General features: G+C 35.0%; 1 non-coding gene across 1 annotated transcript; it reads right to left on the reverse strand.

Moving 5' to 3' along the window:
* Window positions 1-7,870: 7,870 nt before the first annotated feature.
* On the reverse strand, window positions 7,871-7,978 carry LOC131172332 (small nucleolar RNA R71). Its single transcript, XR_009142814.1, has one exon. It is a non-coding gene; the product is annotated as a small nucleolar RNA R71 (small nucleolar RNA).
* Window positions 7,979-15,710: the final 7,732 nt, after the last annotated feature.

The raw sequence follows: 15,710 nt of genomic DNA on the forward strand, positions 1-15,710 counted from the left end.
TCGTGCACTTGTGTAATGGAAAAAAAAGAAACAAAGGTTGGGGGGGTTAATTCACAATCCAAAGAAGAAATCAAAAATCCAAAATTAAGATTTAAAAATAAGAAACTCTCCAATTAAACAAACTTCAGTCCAAGGTAATTCGCATTTCAATGCATTGATTTGATCATAGATAAAAGAAATACAATTATATCTTATTGAATACTTAACGTAGATTTACTAAACAGTAAGGTAAACCCCTGACTTCCCTAGACTCATCAATTCGAGCCCAGCACTCTTATTGACTCTAATTATTAACTGAGTTAGTATTAAGCAATCCTCATCAAATTAATAACTGCTTCAAGAAAAGGAAGTAGTTAAGCTGAACAACAATTTATGAAGCATAAATCATTTAATCCACCCTATTGTTTCCTTAGGTTATTATCGAAAACTTGGATCATAATCAATAAAACCTAATTGCTACTCATGTTCAATCTTACACAACAATTACAGATTATGAAGATGAACTAGCAATTGATCAAATCAAACAATTAACTAATAGGTCTTTTTAGCAAATCATTCAACAGATCAAAAACAATTAAATCAGAAAACAATAGATATTCAAAAAGACATAAATTAAATTAAGAACCTGGTCTCACAATCATACATAAGAACTTGAATCTCTTGAACTAAATTAAAAACTTAGCCACTCATGTTCATGGCTTACAGAAAAAATAAAGAAAGATAAAGAAGAAAGATAAAAAGAAAGAATAGAGAATGAAGGTGTTCTATGGAGAATGAAGGTCTGAATTGGGATGCTCTTAGCTGCTGACCAAAGACGTATTTATAGTAAAAAACCTAACCCCAAAGATAGGAACCAAACTAGGAAATGTTTTGAAATTCAAAAGACAGATTTTCAGCCTGCATTCACGTCTCTGGAATCAAGGCCAATTTTCAACGACTTTCTTTCCGAATCTGCCTCTGCCCTCTTCAGGAAAGTTGTAGCCCTATTTCTTAGCTTTCCAACGGGTACTCATTTGCTCAAATTCGAGGTCTACAGCCCAAGTTATGGCCCAAAAATCGAGACTGGTTCAGACAGATGGTCCAGCCCATAGTGACGACTTTATTGCCGTTTTTGACAATTAAAATGGGCGTCCAGCCCTTCATAGAAGTTGTAGAGGTGGCTCTTGAGGTTCAATTGGGCTAGGGCTTGCTTCATTTGGACCTCTGAAACTCCAGATACAAAATAAATACCAAAACTGGTCATGACACATCAAGTCTGGGCTTTTGCAATAGATCCATAGCTCATTTTGTCAACCTTGGAGACTGATTTGGGCTTTAGTCCCTATTTGTCATTTGAAGTGCTCTATCTTAGCTTTTCAATGGATTAAACAGCACTCAATTTGGAGACCCGCAACTTTAGAAACACCTGAAAAATATAGCAAATGTCAAATGCTGAAAATTTCTCCATTTAACACAATTATTCCACAACTATCTAAAAATATGCCTAAATGATAAATATATTTTAACCAACTGAATTAAACATAAAAACATACTAAAAACACTAAATGTAATGGGAGTAAAATTAATAAATTATGCACTTATCAAAGTTTTAATTCATGTGTTCTTTGTAGAGGAAGAGATAAGGAGAGGGGGAGAATTTTTATTAAAATTTTTTTAACAGCGTTAAGTCCAATTTTGAAACATTTTATTACAGTATCTGAGTCGTAGAAATAATACAAATACTCGTCTCTCTCATCACATCAAAATACCCATCTCATTCCCAGGATGTGTTTGAGTTTAGCATTGGCTATTGAATCCATACTCAAAGCTTGTAAATCAAATGGTGTTGATCTTAGTCCCAATCTTCAGATGGTTTCTTTTAGGCTTAGGACCTGCATATTTAAATGGGTGGCTGAGAACTCATATCAAGATCTCTACCATTTGCTGCTCCAAGCATTTGATGAGTTGAAGAGGCTTTCAGGAAGTGCATTTCAAGCACTAAGGTGGAGGTTGACTAGAGGTGGGGAAAACAGCATAATGCAAGAACAAAATCATCAATCTTCTTCGTCTGTTAAATATTGCTTTGTCTTAATTATTGCTTATTCATTAATATTATTCAAATGACTTTGTTCATATTGCTTACTACTAACTCTGACCAAATTGGTGATTAATTTCTTTATATCTTTTCTTGCCCTGCACTGTCCATGAAATCAACAAAGTTGAGCTTCTTGTTGTAACTTAGAAGCTCTCTCGCTGTCAGTTCAGATATCTTGGGTCTTGGATTGTAGCAGGGTAATTAGCAAAGCTGCTTGTAAAGAGTTTATTTGCTCTTGAATCTTAGCTTTGGATCTCTGGTTCTGCAGCTTGAGTGGGAGCTACTGCTATTGTTTATTTTTGGGTTTACTTTGTTTTTTTTTTTTTTTTCCTTTTTTTATTTAGTTCAATGGAATCACAATTGGTGACAGACATATGACATGTACAACTTTCTCTTATAATAACTCTCAAATAGATTTTGTTTCAATTCTGCGGCAACAGAAAATTATAGAATACAAAAACTAATATTGAGCCTGCTGGTTGCAACAATTAATAAGTAATTATTAGAACAAATTATTCTTGAAACTCTTATTCCACATTAGCTGTTTATAGATTTTGAGATGTCTTCATAACTTATTAGATTTGTTAATCTCAATAATTTTATTGTATAAAAGGATTTATAAATTTTGAATATTGATGCCGATTTGATATTTAATCGACTCAATTAATTTAAAATTAAGATTTAATTATTGTTTATTTGTATTTATAGTTTTACGGTTGCTATGGAATTTGTCACATGGATTCTTCATAATCTCTTAAACCTTGGAATGCTTCATAGAGCTCTTTCCATTGGGTCCAACTGACAAAAAATAAGAGTCACCATTTAAATTTTATTTTTGATATGCAACATAAGTAATTCTATACAGTTATAAATAAATATATAAATATAGTTATCATTTTGACACTTTGAAAAAAAAATGAATTTGTATAAATTAAAAGTTCTAGTCACTACAAAAATATAATTTTAATTATTATTGGAAGCTAAATTTCATTATCAGAAAGCAAAAGAAATGAAAGCATCCTTCCTGGAACCTTAATAGCTAAAGAAACTCATGGAGGAAATAGATATGCCATTAGCTGCTTTCCGTAGTTCCTTAATTTCCTTTTTTCCTTTCACATTGCCAAATGAGTCTTGTCAAAATTTCCATAGTTGCTAACCCATGAGATTAATAAAGTCATCAGAAATATTAAAAATTTATTAAATGGTGTGGTGGGCTCTAAATGGGACAAAGAAGAACCTCTTTTCTTTTTACACATGTAGAATTGTTTAATCTTAATTTGTAGAAAGACAAAAACACCCATGTCTCCTAATCCTCCACTTCAACGTATGGTCATTTTAGTTAAAAAGCCTGATTCAAAAGGAAATGAAGCAGATCACTCATCTGATTGCTCAAATCAATGGCTTTTATTATATATATTATTGAGAGAGAGTTTTATTTTTTAAGCAAAATATACAATTTTCTTTTTAAATTTTAATATATTTTTATATTCATCACCTACAATATGTATTATAAATTTCAAAAAAAAATTACTGAATTATAATTAATTTAAATCTTAATATCTTTGCAATGAATTTAATATTTTTGGAAAAAAAAAAACAAAAACCAATGGGATTATGAGAAATATTAAAAAAATTGTTAAATGGTGTGATGGCCGAATTCATGATCAGAAGGCAAAAGAAATGAAATGAATTTGCTAAAGGGTTTTGTTTAATTTAATAAGAATTAAAATACTATAAACTTTTCTTCGAAATTAAATAAGAATTTATTTAATAAGATTATATAATTGTATTATGAATCAAAATTGAACCATTATTCTAAGGACTTGTTTGATTGGTTGAGGTAAATGAGTTAGAGAACTTTAAGTAAAAAATTAACTTTTTGAAAAGTTAAATGCTATTTTTTTTTCTCCATTTCTCAAAAAGTAAATTACTAATATCAAACTATCATAAGTAACTTACTTCCTGAAAAGTAGAGTTATCAAGAAATAGTTTATTTGAATCAAATAAGGTATAATACAAAAAAATTCACTAGTGATTAATTCCTTTTGGATAGGGGCAGAGTCAGCAAATTGAGTCAATGAACTCAAAAAAAAATTATTTTGTTTGATTTAAAGGAAAGAAAATATTATATACAATGATAAATTATTTACCAAAAAAAATAATATATGATAAATATATAACAACAATCAAGTAAAAAAATTTTCATAAATCTAAATTTATGATTGTTTCTAACAAGTTTTGTTTTTAACATTTTTCAATATATGTAATCAAATAATTATTTAATAATTAATCTTTCGCTTGAGTTCAAAATTGAGTCTTTATAATTCTCATTGCAAAATGTACTCTTTAACACTTGTAGTTGTCTAGATAATATTGATGCTAATTTCACAAGCCAACAAACTAATGGATACACTAAATTTTTTATATATTATATGTCAACTATTAAAACAATAAGTATAATTATTATTAATTTAAATTAATTTAAATACTAATTATTATATAATAATTATCAAAAAAACAAGTCTAAATTTAATAAATATAATAATATTTTAAATATTTTAATGGAATAAAATTATTTTAATTATTATATAAGTAATATTATATATATAATTTTCTTAAAAAAAAATTGAGTGGATTCAATTGACTCCACTCAATATACACAGTAAATCTGCCTTTGCTTTTGGGTCTACAATTATGTATTGAAAATTAGTGCTCAGAACGATGCCGAAAGAGAAGCGAAACCCACAAAGCAAGAGGACAATCAAACAACAGAACTCCCCAAGGCTCTAAAAACCAGAGAACATGAGTGAAAATGCACAACAAACATTCAAGCTCATCTTAACACCACCATGATGATCCTATGGCAGAAAATCCATCCTAAATAAATACCTCCTCAACCATAAACCCTCTGTTCAAGCTCACCTCAAATCAGAACTAGATATTCCAACAGACATGTCTCAAAAAAGAAGAAATAGAGTAAATAAAATTGAGGAAACTTGAGGAAAAGAATCACCAGTCACCATTGAGTAAAAAAAAAAAAAATCCACAACACATTCTACTAAGCCAGTTCCAGCACTTGCTAAAACACCTAACAGTCTACGTGCAATCAGAAGGGTGACTCCGTGTCAGATGCTTCAATAATATAAAAAAACACTAGAGAACAGCAACACCCAGAGAATCAAAATAGAAAAAAAGACCCAATGACAACCAATGACAAAGAGAGCAAATCAAATTGCGGCATTGGAGAGACGAAACTAATCAGATTTAATGTGATTTGAGAAAAATAACAATGTTGCCTCATCCGATTCAGAATTCGTCAAACCCAGCTGCTTCTCAATCTCCAAGGTTGCTGCTTTAGAATTTACATCCAAACCCGCATCATCTCTAGAAATTTAGTCCTTTGCATGTCTAAGATTAACCTGACAGATATCAATTTCGTCTGGTTGTTTAGCCACAATTTCCTGATGCATACATTTTGCATAGTCATTTAGGTCTAATTTTATAGCCATTTTATTCTATTATTAGTTATTTTTAGCTAATTTCATTAGTAAGTTAGTTAGTTTTTCATAATTGTCGATTTTGGATTAATTTGTAATTTTTACTTTGTTTTGTAGGAAAAATGGTGTTTTTGAAGGACTGAAGAGAATTTTGCCATTGAGGAGTGTCTTCTACAGCCAAAGATGTCAAAAACAAGTTTTCAAGTTGAAATATGCATTGACCAAACTGTGCATAACTTGCGCATAAGCTATGCGGTCTGCATAAGGAGAAAGATCAACATTCCAGAACCGGCGAAATGTGCATAAGGAGACGGCATAGCTTATGCACATTCCGCCTCCCTTATGCACCTTCACGGAATTGTGCATAACCTATGCACCAAGTCATGCGACCGCATAAGTGACTCGAGAACCAGTAGCGCATAAGAGGCGCATAACTTATGCGATCCACTTATCTGATCCATAAAGAGTTCATTAATGAAATGTGGAAGATTCCCTCAAATAATTCCTCCTAGAACATACCATTTTAGGGCTCCATGTCAGAAAAATGCTATAAATAGTCTCATTTTCCCATTTTAGGGAGACAAGGAGCAAAGAAGAAAAGGAGAGAGTGAGCAGAATTTGAAGAGTCATCTTCACCTTCCACACCATTTTCAACTAAGATTTGCAGATTTCTTTCTTTCTTTACACTTTTCTACATTTCTAGTGTTTAATTTCTTACTTCTTAGCTTAGATTAAATCTTTATTTCCATTTAAACTCATCATATCTTGTAAGCATTATGGATAGTGAGTAGTTTACTTTTGATTCTGGAGTAAGGGTTGTAATATTTGAGATATTTTGTGGATTTTGATTGGGTAATCCATATTTTGTGGTCTTAATGAGTTTTATTCATTTCTTGTATGCTTAATGACATGCTTAGTGTAGGATCCCATTAAGTGATGTTCTTAATCCATGGTTGAAGCACCGAAAGGAGAAGGCCTTGTGATAGATAATCAAGAAATTGGACTTAATTAACTTAGAACTAGAAATAGGCTAAGGATTAAGAGGATTCACAGATTAATTAAAGAACTTAATGGGTCTTAATTAATTCTAACTCCACGAAAGTAGGATTAGTTTGATTAAGGCACTCTTTGTCTCACTCGAAAGGGAATTCAAAGGATTTAAGAATTAATCTCCTTAAAACCCATTAGTTTCATAAGATTGGATAACCAATTTAAAATCCCAAAATAGCTCGAATATGAAATCCCGAACTCCGGAATCACCTTTTTACCATTGTTAATTTTCAATTGAATTTAATTGCTTGCCATTTTCAATATTGCCATATTTGAACTCGCTTATTTCAATTTGATGCAATTTTAGTTTAATTAATACATTGTTGAATAGAATATTAATTTTGCACATTTAGATTTCATACTCCATTACCCATTAATTCATTATTTTAATTTCATAAATACTTCAATTTAGTCAACTTTTATATCGAAAATTCAATCATTAACACAACTCCTCGTGGGATCGATATTTTTCTATACTACTTGTACGACCCGTGCACTTGCGGTTGGGACGCATCAAGTTTTTGGCGCCGTTGCCGGGGAGTTGTTTGTTTAAGATTGAATTCTTGATCATTTTAGTTGTTTTTAGTTTTATCTTTGTTATCTTTTCATTTTGTGTTTGTTTGTTCTTTTTCAGGTACTTTTAATCTTTTATGAGAAGAGCTAGAAGCTCAAGTGACACATCCTTATTGTTCAATCCTGAAATAGAGAAATTTTGTAAGGCCAACAAGAAAGAAACCAGAAAAAGGAAAGAAGCTTTGAGAGAAACCGAAATTGAAGCAGACATGGCTGATGAAAGAATTAGAATTGGTGTTGGTAATGCTGGAAATGGTCAAAACAATGAAAATGAAGCCCAAGGGGAAGAAGTTGTTAATGCAAACGTGCCTAGGGGAAGTATGATGGATCATGCTTTTCCACGTTTTGATGACTTGAGAGAGAGCATAGCAAGACCAAGGATTGATGCAAATAGTTACAAGATGGATTTTGGAGTTCTTCAAATGATTCAAAATTCTCAATTTGGAGGACATCCTTCTGAAAATCCACACACACACCTGAAGAAGTTTGCTATGATTTGTGACATGCAAAAACAACCTGGAGTGTCTGATGATGCAGCAAGATTGAAGCTATTTCCATTCTCTTTGAAAGATAGAGCATTGGATTGGCTTGATTCTTTACCTCACAACTCCATTACAAATTGGGAGCAACTCACTGATGCATTTCTTGCACAATATTTTCCACCTGGAAAAACTCAAGAGTTGAGGAATCAAATGACAGCTTTCAGACCAAGAGAAGATGAAACTCTTTATGAGTCATGGATGAGATGGAAGGAATTAGAGAGATTATGCCCACATCATGCCATTCCAAAATGGATGATAAATCAGAATTTTTACACAAATGTCACTCCTGCAATCAGAGGAATTATTGATGCTCAAACAGGAGGAGAATTTATTATTAAGCATGAAGATGAAGCTTATGAGCTATTGGAGAAAATTGCAAAGAATACTCATCTTTGGAGTAGTCCAAGAGGACCAGCTCCAACTCAAAAAGGCAAATTTCTTTGGAATGTATGATCTTGATCCATTCAACATGATTAATGCAAAGTTTGATGCACTTACAAATGTCCTTGCTAAGAAGATGGAAGATTTGAGTATGTTGGTTAGTTCATCATCATCAGCTGGAAGTTCACAATAAGTGGCTTATGCGGAGAAACTACCGGTGTGGAGTAGATTATGGAGAACAAGCGATATGTTGGTAATTATGGAAACAAGCAAATGGGAATCCTTATTCTCAAACTTACAATCCAAATTGGAGGAATCATCCCAACTTTTCATGGGAAATCAGCAAAATCAAGTTCAAAATCAAATTTTCAACCACAACAACAAGGAGTTCCATATCGACAAAATAGGCAACCATTGCCTAATTTTCGTGAGAAAAATATGAACCCTCCACCAAAAGCAAAGAACGAAATTCCACCACTGAAGCTTTATTGCAACAGATACTTGCTAACCAAAATAAGCATGATGAGGAGATGAGAGAGGTGAAAGCAAGGTGGAGCAGATGCAAACACACAACAGAATCTTTGGAAAATCAGTTGCACAACAAGCATCCTCCTCAAGTGCTAAGTCTTTTGGAAAGCTTCCAAGTCAACCGAGAAAATCCAAGAGAGCATTGTCAAGCTATTACTTTAAGAAGTGGAAAAGTTATAAATGATGAGAAGAGTGAAAAGCAGTGAGAAGAGAGAAAATGAAAAAGGGATGAGAGTGAAAAACAGAGAGTGCGAGAAAAATGTAAGGAGAAATTTGAAGAAAAAGAAGAGAAATATATACCTCCACAGACCCTACAAGCCACACTTCCCTTTCCACAAAGATTTCACAAAGCCAAGCTTGATAGGCAATTTGGGAAGTTCTTAGAGGTTTTGAAGAAACTTAACATAAATGTGCCTTTTGTTGATGCTCTTTCACAAATTCCCTCTTATGCAAAATTCTTTAAAGAAATTCTCTCAAACAAGAGGAAACTTGAAGATGATGAAAGCTGTAGCTTTGTGAGGAAGAATGTAGTGCTATCCTCCAAAGGAAACTTCCTCCAAAGCTTAAGGATCCAGGGAGTTTTTCAATTCCATGCCACATTGGAGAGTCTTGTTCTACAAAAGCTCTATGTGATTTAGGGGCTAGTGTTAGCCTTATGCCTCTTTCCATCTATGAGAAGCTCAACATGGGAGATCTAAAGCCAACCCACATTTCTCTTCAGTTAGCTGACAGAACAATCAAGTATCCTGAAGGGATTTTGGAGAATGTGCCTCTGAAGGTTGGAAAGTTCTATATACCTGTTGACTTTGTCATCTTGGACATGGAGGAAGATTCTAATATTCCAATTATCTTGGGGAGACCCTTTCTAGCTACAGCAGGAGCATTGATTGATGTTAAGGGAGAAAAGCTTACTCTTAGAGTTGGTGAAGAGCAATTGGTTTTCAATATTAATAACACTATGAAAAAGCATCATTCTGAAGCTGATACTTGCTTGAGAGTTGATATCATTGATGAGCTGGTTGAAGAACACTTCAGAAAGAAATATCCAGAAGATCCACTTGAAAATTGTTTGGTTCATGGAGGAGGCATAGATTATGACAACCCTCATGTAGTGCATATGCTCAACACTTAGAGGAAGTCCACCATTCATTTACGCTCCAGTTTTTCAACTCACACAAAAGGAAAAAGTCGAATTTAAGCAACCATCATTCAAGGAAGAAGATGCACCTAAGGTAGAACTTAAGCAACTTCCTTCTCAGCTCAGGTATGAATTTCTTGGCACTAATAACACTTATCCAGTAATTGTAAATGCAAATTTGAGTACTTTAGAAGCTGATAAGTTGTTAAGAGTGTTGAGACAATTTAGGAAAGTCTTAGGATACACCATAGATGACATTAAGGGAATAAGCCCACACTTTTGCATGCATAGAATCATTTTGGAAGAAAATTGTAAACCATCTATTGAACATCAGAGGAGGTTGAACCCAAATATGAAAGAAGTTGTTAAAAAGGAAATTTTGAAGTTGCTTGATGCAGGGATCATTTACCCTATCTCAGATAGTACTTAGGTGAGCCCAGTACATGTTGTTCCAAAAAAAGATGGAATGACAGTTGTCAAAAATGAAAATAATGAATTAATTCCCACCAGAACAGTGACTAGTTGGCGAATGTGCATAGATTACAGAAAATTAAATGTTGCCACTAGAAAAGATCACTTCCCACTTCCCTTCATTGATCAGATGTTGGAAAGACTAGCTAGGCATTCTTACTTTTGCTATTTAGATGGATATTCAGGTTTTTTTCAAATCCCTATCCATCCAAATGATCAAGAGAAAACCACTTTTACTTGTCCATATGGAACCTTTGCTTATAGAAGGATGCCATTTGGGTTGTGTAATGCACTGGCCACTTTTCAAAGGTGCATGATGGCAATCTTCTCAGTTTCATTGAAGACATAATGGAGGTTTTTATGGGCGATTTTTACATTTATGGATCTTCATTTGATATATGCTTGGCTAACCTTTCTAAAATTTTGCGGCGATGTGCGAATCTTGACCTTGTGTTAAAGCGGGAAAAGTGTCGTTTCATGGTTCAGGAAGGGATAGTGCTAGGACATTTGGTGTCTAATAGAGGAATAGAGGTTGATAAAGCCAAAGTTGAAGTGATAGAGAAGATGGCTCCTCCTACCAATGTCAAGGGAATTCGAAGTTTCCTAGGACACGCCGGGTTCTCTGAGCGCTTTATCAAGGATTTTTCTAAAATAGCTAAACCTTTGTCTAATTTGTTAAGTAATGATACACCATTTGTATTTGACCAAGAGTGTTTGGATGCCTTTTGCGAGTTGAAGCAAGCTCTTATCCTTTGCACCAATCATGCAACCACACGATTGGAGCCTACCTTTTGAAATTATGTGTGATGCTAGCAACTATGCAATTGGGGCTGTTCTTGGTCAAAGAAAGGACAAAAGGCTTATGCTATTTATTATGCTAGTAGAACACTTTGGATGAGGCTCAAACAAATTATGCAACAAGCGAAAAGGAATTTTTGGCAATTGTCTTTGCATTGGAAAAGTTCGGACCTTACATTATTGACTCAAAGGTGGTTATATTTTCAGATCATGCGACCATCGGTATTTGCTCAGTAAAAGGAGGCCAAACCTAGGCTCATTAGGTGGATTCGATGCTACAAGAGTTTGATTTGGAGATTAGAGATAAGAAAGGAGGCTGAAAATGTAGTTCTTGATAATCTTAGTAGGTTGAAATTGGATGGTGAAGAATTGGATGAAATCCTATTGATGAGTTTTTCTTGGATGAACAACTTTTCTCTCTTGTTGCTAAACTACCTTGGTATCTGAGACTTTGTGAATTATCTATCTTGTGGAGTTTTACCTCTAGGTATGACATGGCAACAAAAGAAAAAGTTTTTGCATGAGGTGAAGTTTTATAGATGGGATGATCCTTTACTCTTTAGGAGATGTTGTGATGGTCTAATTAGAAGATGTATTCTGAAGAGGAGGTCTGAGTATTTTGCATCATTGCCATGCTTACGATTATGGAGGTCATTTTGGCATCTCTAAGGCAGCTAGTAAAATTTTGCAAGCTGGTTTCTTTTGGCCAAATCTTTTAAGGATGTGAGAAATTTGTGTTGGATTGTGATAAATGTCAAAGGAGTGGAAATTTGTCAAAAGAGATCAAATGCCCTAAATAATATTCTTGAAGTGGAATTATTTGATGTTTGAGGAATAGATTTTATGGGGCCATTCCCTCCTTCATATGGTAATAGATACATCTTAGTTGGGGTTGACTATGTGTCAAAGTGGGTGGAAGCTATTGCAACTCCAACTAATGATGCTAGAGTGGTAGTGAAATTTTTGAAGAAATTTGTCTTGGCGATTTGGAGCTCCTAGAGCTATAATTAGTGATGGGGGTTCCCATTTTTGTAATAAGCAATTTGAGAGCTTAATGAGGAAGTATGGTGTAGTGCACAAGATAGCTACCCCATACCATCCTCAAACTTCAGGACAAGTTGAAATTTCTAACAGAGAGCTCAAGCATATTTTGGAGAAAACAGTGAACAATTCTCGGAAAGATTGGTCTATCAAACTAGATGATGCTTTATGGGCATATAGGACTGCCTACAAAACCCCTATAGGAACTACTCCCTTTAGGTTGGTGTATGGTAAGTCTTGTCATTTACAATGGAGCTAGAACATAGAGCATATTGGGCCATTCGGACCTTGAATTTTGATCTTAAGCAAATTTGGTGAAAAAAGGTTGTTACAACTTAATGAGCTTGAGGAATTGAGGATGGATGCTTATGAAAGTGCCCGTATTTACAAAGAAAGAACTAAAGTTTGGCATGATAAGCATCTGAGGAAAAAGGAATTCAAAGAAGGTGATTTAGTTTTGTTGTTCAACTCAAGATTGAAATTGTTCCCTGGAAAACTCAAGTCAAGGTGGACTGGTCCATATAGAATTTCTAAGGTTTTCCCTTATGGAGCAATTGAAATTTGGAGTGAAAAATCTGGGAATTTTAAGGTCAATGGGCATAGATTGAAGCATTACATAACTGGAGACCCAATAATAGGAGCAAGCTGTTACAAGCTCTCCAATCCCTCACCTCTTTTCAGTGAAATTCATGAAGAGTCCAGCTAAGGACTATAAAATAGCCCTCTTGGGAGGCATCCCAAGTCCTTTTATTTTGCTTTTGTTGATTTACTTTCATTTTCATTAATTTTGTTTTTATCTTAAATCTCCCCAAATTAAATTTTTGACATTGTTAAATCTTGTCCCTTGTAGATGTAATTCAATGAAGAAAGGCTGGTAAACTGATGGAGAAGTGATTCTTAACTTGAAAATTTTGTCCTTCAAATTTTCCCAAAAACTGATTGGTTTTTGCTGCATAACCTGTGCAGGAGCTGCAATCTGGTTTATGCAGAGGAAAAGTACATTCTGCAGCAAAAAGGGTGTCTGCAGCAAATGGCTCATGTTTTTGATGAGGTTGGATGTATTTAAATGGAGGAAGGTTGGTGAACTGCTGAAAGCTGCAATCTGGTTATTGCAGAGGAAAACTAAGTACATTCTGCAGCAAAAAGAGTGTCTGCAGCTAATGACTTGTGCTTTTGGTGAGGTTGGGTGTGTAACTTTTTAATACTTGTGCTTATAATGTTAATATGGTGGTAAGTGAGTTATTTTTGCAGTTTTGAGCTTATTTGGGTTGTAGAATTCTAAGTAGAAATGCTGCATTTTCTTGGCAAATCTTGGAGAGTTCATTTCTCATTTGTGGTTAGATGCAACTTTATGCAGATTTTTATGGAGTTTTATGTGCTGAATGTTGATTTGCAGAATTTGAGTCAAAATGGCATAGCTCTCAAAGGTCTTTTATGTAGGATCAATGTCTACATGCTTGTGTGATGCCTTTTTGATACACTTTGTATATATTGATGTGTTTTTAGTGAAAATTTCTTATGGTTTATGCTTCATGGAATTATATTTCTTCATTTTAGGGTATTTTTCACACTTGCAATCCATGTTCTATTGCATTCTTGATCTTGTTAAATTGTGCATAAGCAACTGCATAGCTTATGTAATCCTGCATAACCACAATTCTTGCCATTTTCCACCTTTATTGCAAGTGCATAAGGAGAGTGCATAGCTTATGCAACTCTGCATAACCTCATTTTGTCAAATTTCATATCTGTCAAAACTTGCATAAGGTGAGTGCATGACTTATGCACATTTGCATAACCTCAAATTCTTCATTTTCTCTCTGCCAAAGTGCATAAGCGAGTGCATAACCTATGCATACGCATAACCAAAAACTCGAATTTCCAATTTGCGAGGGTGCATAAGCGAGTGCATAACCTATGCATACGCATGACCGAAACCAGAAAAATCAAACTTGCCGAGGGTGCATAAGGAAGGTGCATAAGTTATGCACTTCCGCATAACCAAGAACTCCAAAAATTCAAACTTGCCGAGGGTGCATAAGCGAGTGCATAACCTATGCATACGCATGACCAATCGAAAAACCAAAGTTGCGAGACTGCATAAGCAATGTGCATAGCCTATGCATACGCATAACCTCATTCTCGAATTTCAAAACCCACGCGAGTGCATAAGCGAGTGCATAGCTTATGCACATCTGCATGACCACCAACCAAAATTCCAAAAATTGCGAGCGATTGCATGAGCGAGTGCATAACCTATGCATACGCATGACCGATTTTACGAAACACCACTTCGCCGAGAGATGCATAAGGAGTGCATAACTTATGCACTCCGCATGACTTCGCTCCTCAACATTTCAAGGGTCACGAAACATGCATAAGGACAGTGCATGACCTATGCACTTGTGCATAAGCATTTCTCTGAAGTTTAAATCATTCTGAAACATGTACAAAAGAGTGCACAGGTTATGCATAAATCATTTTCCCCTTATGCAGTCTCTTACAAACCCGATTCAAATTTATTTTCGGCAAACAAAACTTCCCACCTCCACTTCCCGACTCTTCACCCCACGACCGCCCTTCAACCTCCATTCCTTCCGGCATTCTCGCCGTCTCTCTCCCATCTTCTCCACTAGCACTCTCATCACGAAAACCCTAAATTCCCCCTTACATTTTCATTTCCCCCTATCTCTTCTCCATCGGCAATGGATTCCCCTCCACAGTCCCGCCTCTCCTCTCGAAGTCTCTCCATTGTCATCGATACACCCCACTTCCAATCCTCCACCACAAACGACACCCCCACCACCTCCCCCAACCACATACAAACGCAAAATCCGGTCCAAATCTGTGCGACCCATGTCCTCTGCTCCTCCTCTGTCCAAACGCAAAGACCCACCCACCCCATTGTCGGAACCGCCTCCCAAAAAGCCAAAAGCTCCAGCCTCTACACCCTCTTCCAGCAAAAAGACAATTTCGGCAACCTCATTTGTATCAAAGCTACCCTGGCCTCTCCCTGATACAATTCAAAAAGCAGCTTTTAAGCGCCTTAAGGATAGGAAGGTACAACCCACTAGGTATATATCTGCTGATGCTTTACAATCTCTTGGCTTATTTGACAATGTAGTTACATTTCTTGATGGTATGGGTTGGACAGAATTTGTGCATAAGCAAGAGGTAGTTTATCCAATTCTAGTTTTGGAGTTTATTTCTTCATTCTCTGCTACCCTCAATTTGCATGATGTAGACCATAAGCCAATTATGAAATTTAGATGCTTGGGGCAAAATAGAGAAGCATCATTAGACCAATTTCATAGCATTTTTGGTTTTGCAATTGATGGGTTATTTAGAGTACCACATCTTGGAGTAGAGGTAGCCAACAAGGGCATTTGGAATCTGCCCAATTTTGGAGAATCATAACAAACCAACCTCAACATTTCTCTGCTGGAAGATCCACAACATCCCAAATCCTTGACCCTGCACTTAGGTTTATTCATAGGCTGATGGCTAGCACCATATTGGGCAGAAGGACTAGTTACAGTCTTTGTGGGAAAATCTGAACTATTTATGTTATGGTGTGCATTTCACAAAGTTAAGGTATCTCTGGTTACTTCTTTTGT

This window comes from Hevea brasiliensis, chromosome 13 (assembly GCF_030052815.1).
Source record: "Hevea brasiliensis isolate MT/VB/25A 57/8 chromosome 13, ASM3005281v1, whole genome shotgun sequence".
Taxonomy (NCBI): domain Eukaryota; kingdom Viridiplantae; phylum Streptophyta; class Magnoliopsida; order Malpighiales; family Euphorbiaceae; genus Hevea; species Hevea brasiliensis.